This window comes from Ictalurus furcatus, chromosome 15 (genome assembly GCF_023375685.1).
Source record: "Ictalurus furcatus strain D&B chromosome 15, Billie_1.0, whole genome shotgun sequence".
Lineage (NCBI taxonomy): Eukaryota > Metazoa > Chordata > Actinopteri > Siluriformes > Ictaluridae > Ictalurus > Ictalurus furcatus.
The window spans coordinates 693,120-701,072 of NC_071269.1; the positions used below are offsets into that span (position 1 = coordinate 693,120).

At 36.0% G+C, this 7,953-nt stretch overlaps 1 long non-coding RNA gene across 1 annotated transcript; it reads left to right on the forward strand.

Annotated features, from left to right (window-relative positions):
- Nucleotides 1–1,141: 1,141 nt before the first annotated feature.
- LOC128618982 (uncharacterized) lies at nt 1,142–6,155 on the forward strand. The gene is made up of 3 exons (XR_008387855.1): nt 1,142–2,462; nt 4,867–4,911; nt 5,218–6,155. It is a non-coding gene; the product is annotated as an uncharacterized LOC128618982 (long non-coding RNA).
- Nucleotides 6,156–7,953: the final 1,798 nt, after the last annotated feature.

The following is a 7,953-nucleotide window of genomic DNA, read 5'->3' on the forward strand; positions in this document are numbered from 1 at the left end:
AAAATGTAGGAAGAGACATGCATTCTTGGGACTGGTTTGGGTCTACTTTTGGAAAATGGGGAGCTTAGCTGCCAAAAATGGGAATAATACTGGTTATGGTAATAATTATTAGAGGACTACTGTTTTGTTGTGTTGTGCCTATCTTAAAATCTTTTGTGATTAACGCCACCATCAAACAGATGTCTCTTGTGAAGGGGACAACTATGGACAATCACATGAATAAGGACACTGAACTGGCAGGAGCTCCCTATGATCCTTACCCAGTCTGGCCCCCTCCCAGAACAAATACTGGAGGATACTGTTTCCAGCTGTTCAAGCAAGGACAAAGAATTAGAGTGATGAGGCATGTCCTGGGTGTAAGTGCTAGCCTTACCTCTCCCCAAGGGTGACAATCTACGATACGCAAAGTAGCTGGTTGAAGACTAACATCATTGTGAGAGAAAGAGACTTTATGTTACTACTTTTAAGTTTGATCATATTCTGATTTGACAATCACTGTTGTATTTGATTTTGATTGATATGTTTTAAGTTAATCATTGATGTACTCTACATAACTGTGACAGCCACAGGCAAGCACCAATCTAAATGCATGCACATGCTTGTGAAACAATATATTATTCTTCTGAGTGTAGGCATTAGGGAGACAGGATCTTTTACCGCTTCCTAGTCAAGTGTTGAGGGAGATGTTTGGTCCTGTACTCCATAGGAGAGCCGTTTCAGAATTTGGTTGTTGGTAAAAGGTTGGAGTGATTAGGAATTGACCACTAGTTAGTTTAAAATGACAGGACAGAATTGTGCGACCGCTCTCGTGAGGTACGTGGGACTTAGTAAGTCCCAGAGGAAGGAAATGTATAGAAGAATTTCTTTGATCAGCCTATGATTTAAATATGTTTATTATGTAATCCATCAGGTCCAATCAGAAGTTAAAATAATGAGTGATAAAAAAACGTTTTAATCCATCAAAGGCCTAATAATGACTTTGAAATGTATTTCAAACATGAAGAGAGAGTGGCTTAATGTTAAATCAGCATTTAAAATTATGTTATCATGAAGAGAGAGTGACTTAATGTTAAATCAGCATTTAAACATGGAATATTTCATTAATCAGAAAATAATAAGTGAATATGCTTGTATATGCCTGTATATGCTTTTGCTTGTATTTTTCTCATTTGTAAGTCGCTTTGGATAAAAGCATCTGCTAAGTGAATAAATGTAATGTAAATGTAATGAATATTCATGTAGGTGAAACTAGGACAAACTGTTGTATCTCCAGCTTGAGGGAAATCACTGAGCATACATTTCTCACACCTAGTTAGTATCTTTTTAAATACCACTGAGCCTGTCCTCTGTGTCTGTTTGATAGCTTGCAATTTGTTATTCCTTAGTGTGTATCCACTATTATTGCCAAGCTATATGAGTGGGATGTTGTTTAAATTGCAGAAGTTAGAAAAATACAGGACATGCATGTACTGATAGGGCCACTTGTGTTAGAGAAGATGCACCAATGTTCAAGGATGTGTGTGTGTTAGTTTGCAAAAAGACCTCCTTTATACTCTTTTCAAAACAGATGGATGAGCTGTAGAGAGTCTTTGTTTTGGAGGGGTATAAAATAGTGTGTCAAGATGGGGTCAAGGAGCTTTGCAAACCGACTTGGCTCTTGTTACTATTGTAATCAAAGTCTAATTTCTTTTTGCCATCAAAAACCTTGAGACTCAGAAGTTTTTATTTCTGCTAAAGAAGATTCCAAGACAGTACTTGTAAAGTTAGATAGATAGATAGGGTGCCAATACTTCTAGAGTTGGATAGTCTCTGTTAGAGATACATTGACAGAGTGATATATAAATAGATAGCATAGTATCGATACTAGCATATAGATAGATAACAGATAAATAACTACAGATAGGGTGCCAATACTTGTAGAGTTGAACAGATATATAGGTTGAAAATACTTCTAGAGTTAGCTAGATGGTAAATGGTCTGCACTTATATACTGCTTTTCTATTTTTATTTATTTTATTTTTTTTACCTTAGCGGCTCTACAAAGCTCTTTAGACTGTTTCTTATTCACCCATTCACACACACACTCACACACACACACACACACACACACACACACACACACACACACACACAGACACACACACCAATGGCTGCAGAACTGCCAAGCAAGGTGATTGCTTGCCATCGGGAGCAACTTGGGGTTCAGTGTCTTGCCCAAGGACACTTCGGGGTGTATCTAAAAGTGTCCATGCCCACTTCAAACCTTTTGATGTTCCCTTGCAAGGGTAAATATGTGTACGTCTGAAACATTGAATAATATACAATCATTTACACATTATTTACTAAGCCATATTCAAGTTTTTTTTTTTTTTTTTTTTTACTATTATAGTGCCACCAAGTGGCCAAACTCCTCCATTTTTGAAAATTGCCCACAGATGGAGACCACACATAAATATACCAAGGTTGGTGAAAATTTCTTATTCTCTTCAAGAGTTTTAGCCATTTAAGTAAAAGTGCCCATGCCCATTTCAAACCTTTTGATGTGGTCTTGTGAGGGTAAATCAATAAACTTTTTTTTGATAACTATTGATCTAACATGTCCAAAGTATTGTCCTGCAATAGTTTTATTTGACTTAAAAAAAAAAAACTATGACCAGTTTGCAAAAGTAGGTGTAAAACATTATCTGAAATATTTACCGAACGGTTTGACCAATGCTTCTTGAGGCAAATATGTTTAGGATGAGAAGCCCTATCATTTGATCTACATTAGTTGTGTTTGTTCAAAACACTGCGTTAAATACAACCGTTAACACCATCAAAAATGTTTTTTTTTTCAAACTTTGCACAAACTTCTTAGACCAAGAGTCAAATAGGTCCACCAAGTTTTGTCCCAATCGGCCATTGGTAACCATGTCTAATAGCTACTGAAATTTGATTGGCCGATGGTGGCCATGCTTTTTAACATACATGTATGTGCTCATAGACAGTGATGGCAACTGAGACAAAGACACTCTTTGCAAATTTTGAAGTCAGTCTGATCAATTGTTACATACTTACAGCCTATCTCCATTTTTTCCGGTATTATAGGGCCACCATGTGGCAAAACTGTGCCACCTTTACTGGCCGACCAAAGATTGTCCTCAAACATAAGCTTGCCAAATTTGGTGAAGATATTTCATTTCGTTCAAGAGTTATAGCCATTTACGTAAAAGTGGCCATGCCTACTTCCTGTGTTTTTATATCCCGCAGCTACCTCAAGTTAAAACTTCAAACTTTTTTTCATAACTTTTGATAATGACACTCCATAGAATCATTTGGCACTGGTTTGATCCCGATCGGACAAAAAACCTAGGACTACTTTGCAAAAGTATTTTTAACAGAAAATCTAAGTTGGCAGAACATTTTTTAGATGGAAATGAAAGTGTACGATTTATTCAGCTCATCCCAAGGATTCCATAGATATATGACACTTGAGACTATGACAAAGGGTCCAAAAGTTATGGCCATTTTACTAAACATGCTCACTATACCGCCACCATCTAGCCAATCGGGCAGAAACTTTGCAAGGCTATAGTACTCTGGGGTATAAAGTTTCAGCTCTATAGGCTTTATGGTTTGCTCTTCATGATCAGTTTTAGGGCAGAATAATAATAATAATAATAATAATAATAATCCTTACAATAGGGCATCAGCCCTTTGGGCTTGAAACCCTAAAATACAGCTGCAACCAGCAATTATTGGGGTTCAAGCCGCTTAGGGCCCTTAAAGACATTAAAAGATATTACTTAATATTGTGCAAGCCTATAAGCACCTAAATCAAAGAAAAACAAGCTAATTTTAAGAAATATCGGCCTTTAAAGCTTGTCTAATAGCTGCTGAACATTGCTCGACCAATGGCGTCCATGTTTTTCAATATTAACAATTGTCCTTGTATATGCTGATTGGACCTTGTACAAGAACATATATTAGAGATTAGAGTGCCATCTAGTGGTTATAATGGTGATTTTATGTCTTAGATATGTCTTAGATTCGGTAGGTAAGAAAATGGTAGGTAAGAAAATGCTTACTTTGGGTCTACCCAATGTAACATAATTTCCTGATTATGCTGTAATTATAATGTGATAATTGCAAACCCTGATACCTCAAATGAACAAATTAAGTGATAAACCTTTAGAAAATGTGATTGGTGCTGTTATTATAATGATTTTTATGATGTCTAAATATGAATTCCAAAAAAAAAACTTGTGAAAAGAACTATATTATTGAGCAGAATGAGCCAAAGAGTGGTCCTCTGCTGCCATCTAGTGGTTCTAATGGCAATTTCAGAAAATTTACCATAGGAATACAGTCACTTTTTCACCTTTTTTAAATAGAGATAACTATTGCTCGATCTACATAAAATTTTGTGTGCTTGTTCAGAGTCATATGTCATATGAGCTTACCTACTTTCCAGAATATCTAAGCATAAGATCTCCATAAAAGTTTGCATGCTTCTTTAGAATTATGTGCTGCACGTGCACCTGCATGAAGTTGGACCCCTACCCAATGCAAAACATCAGCAAAATAGTCTCAATCATTAAAAATTGTTGTTTGTGCTGCTTCTGTTTTTGAAATATTAAAAGAATATTTATAGGTCATTCTGAGGTCAGTCAGCCCCCCACCACACGCTCCAAATTCATCCCAAATAGTCTTGTTTTTGCTCCATTTGTGCTGGCTTGTGCCGCTAAAAGCTTCATTTTTGTGACTATTTTTTAATCAATACAGTTGAAATTACAAGGTAAAATCCAAACAGCAATCCAAATCACATTAAATAGTCGCATTCACTTAATTGTTACCTATCCACTGTGCCTTTTCAACTGTTAACAGACACAGCAGTTCACAGGAGGTGTGAAATGTAAAACGAGCTCCAAGGTAAGTCTTTTTACTTGTTACTGTATGTTGTTATGTGAATCGCAGAAGTAATATTAACATTAAGTCATAAATAAATACACGCACCATAATCTGTTTGCCGTAGCTCTGTGTTTATACATACATAGGCTGTGTGTGTGTGTATATATATATATATATATATATATACACATATATACATACATACATACATACACACACTTGAACTTGTGAAATTCAGTTTAAACAGTGCAATCACTACATAACATTTGCATGTATCCATTCTGTCAATCAATGTGTTATCGCATTAACATCATGTCTCTCTGACAGCATTTGCACCACTGGGACACTTGAACTCTCGTCCCCTGCCAGAACACCCTGATATAAGAAGATATGGCCAGACATGCCATTTGATCTCTGTAGTTTCATCAATACTGAGCCAGTTGCATCAAAACTCACAGTGGGGTTAGTTGACTTATTTGATAATGACTTGTACATAAACATGTGTGTTTGATTCCAGTAGTGACAGAAAAACTTGTCCAGTTCAGTGTCTTTAATGCTACCACTGTGAGGTGCACTATATTTTAACATCTGCAGTGACAAATTAGGATCCTTGTTGCCTAATTCTAAGTCATTTCTCTTTTGCTTTGCTTTGTGCAGGGTGGCCAAATTAGGCAGATGGCTTGGCTCAGGATCTTCAAAATCCATCAGCTTTGTTTCCTCTGATGTCCTCCATACATGGGGTTCCATTCTACCCTCACATTAGCTATTTAGCTATCTGCACACACAAGTTACCAGACATTGCATGCTTGGAACAGTCAGTGTGCAGGGAGTCATCGGTGTTTTTAATTAAACACTTGAGCACCATTAGGCTGTTCGTTTCAGGCTCTCTGTCACATTTTATGTGAATGTGGCCATGACATTCCTTACAGTTGCCTCTGATTTCTATGAATTTCTGTGTTACTGATTTATAGACCTTGGCTCTTTTAAAGACAAATGTGCGGGGGCTTTTCATTCTTCCCAAATGTGATGATTTATCACATGCGTCCAGATGCCAGGCTTCAAAATTGTGTTTTAGAGAACTTGTTTTTGTATTGAACTGTTTCAGGGATGAATTCAATCCATTTCTGAAATGGAACTTGAAGATCAAAACTCCAGCAATCTTTTGGTCTGGGGGAAAGGGACCCTGACTCAAAATCAGTGTCATCACTACTGCCAATTGTTTCATGATCACTTTCATAAATAAACCTTAAAGCAGTCCAGATGTTGTGTCTGTTCAATTTAACAAAAGTATTTAGAGCCTTTGCAGTGATCTTGTTTTCTAGCTGCTCACTAAGCTCTGTCCAGATGCTCTGATTAGGAGTAGCTATGTTGCCATTTTGGACGATGGCCTCATTTGATGAACAGAGGACTGTGAAAATGGAATCCCTGTCCACTGTACCATGTGCATCTGTAATTAGCATTTCATAGCTCCATTAGCCATATTAGTATTAGCAATGAGTTTTCTGTTCAATAGACATTGAGAATCTTAGCTCTCTTGAGTGTTGTACCATTATGCTTCAAGTTAACTAATAATATTGTAACTGACAGTGTTATAACATTGTACTTACACTGGCCAGAATTTTGATTTAGTAACTATATCGACTTTTCCTATACTAACTTAACACTAATTTCCACAAGAGCATCTTGAACAGAAGTGTCACTAACACCTAGTGGTGACAGTGAAGTGTAGCAGATGATACTCCTTGTAAATAAATGAAAAGTTCAATCATGAGAGACCAGTGAATGAAGTTAAGATAATTGTTTATTGAACAAATGATGAGATGATTACTCTTCACAAAGTCTTCAGCAATTTGCCTCTAAAAGAATGCTCACACCAAGGAGATTTGTGTCTAAAAGTCAGTGTCTAATATTTTAAAAACTGAAGCAGCACAAATGAAGCTTTTAGTGGCACAAATCAGCACAAACAAACGAGACTATTTGGGGTGAATTTGGAGGTGTGTGTGTGTGTGGGGGGGCCTGAGTGACCTCAGAATGACCTATAAATAGTCTTTTAATATCTCAAAAACCGAAGAAAATTTTTACAGCACAAATCAGCACAAATGGAGCACAAACGATTGAGACTATTTTGATGACTTTTGCGTTGGGTGTGGGGCCAACTTCACACAGGTTGCACGTGTTCAACGTGACTTTTGACTTTTCTTTTAGGATTTATAGCCTTTTGAGTATATTTTGCCACACCCATATTCTAAATTTCCCTATTATAGCTATCCAAAGAGTAAAGTTCAACAATTTTTAAAATAATTATTAACAAAGCATGTACAGAGAATTGTATGGCAGTGGTTTTATTAAGGTTGAGTGAAAAACCTAGGACTAGTTCGCAAAACTAGGTTTTTGAAATAATCTCAAATATTTAATGAACGACAATTCTTGCAAGATTTGTTTTTTCAAGTCTATTGGACCAATGGTTCCAAATTTACTCCCAATTTTACGTTTTGTTCTGCTATAGCGCCACCAACTGGTTACACTCAGTAATGTTTTCTTTTTACATCTATGCTCAAATTGAGCCCATACATATGTACCCCAAGTTTAATGAAAATATTTCAATCCTTTCAAGAGTTATAGTCATTAAAGTTAAAGTGGTCACGCCCACTCTAAACTTTTTGATGTGCACTTGTGAGGGTAAGTTAAAACTTTCATAAAAGTCATAAAATCATCAAAAAAAAAATAAAAATAAAAAAATCATCATAAAATCATCAACATTTTTTTTTTTATAATTATTGATCTAAGTAGTCCAAAGAATTGTCTTGCAATAGGATTACTACAGGTGAGCAAAAAACCCAGGACTAGTTCACAGAACTAGGTTTTTGAAATAATCTCAAATATTTAACAAATGATTTGATTGACAGCAGCATAATGGTGATTTTATGTCTTAGATATGTCTTAGATTCGATATTTAATATGAATGACAAGAAACAAAATGCTTATTCCAGGTGTCCCCTTTATAATACCATTTTCAGGTTTCACACATATTTTGTTGTGGAGATAGATACTTGGAATAAATGA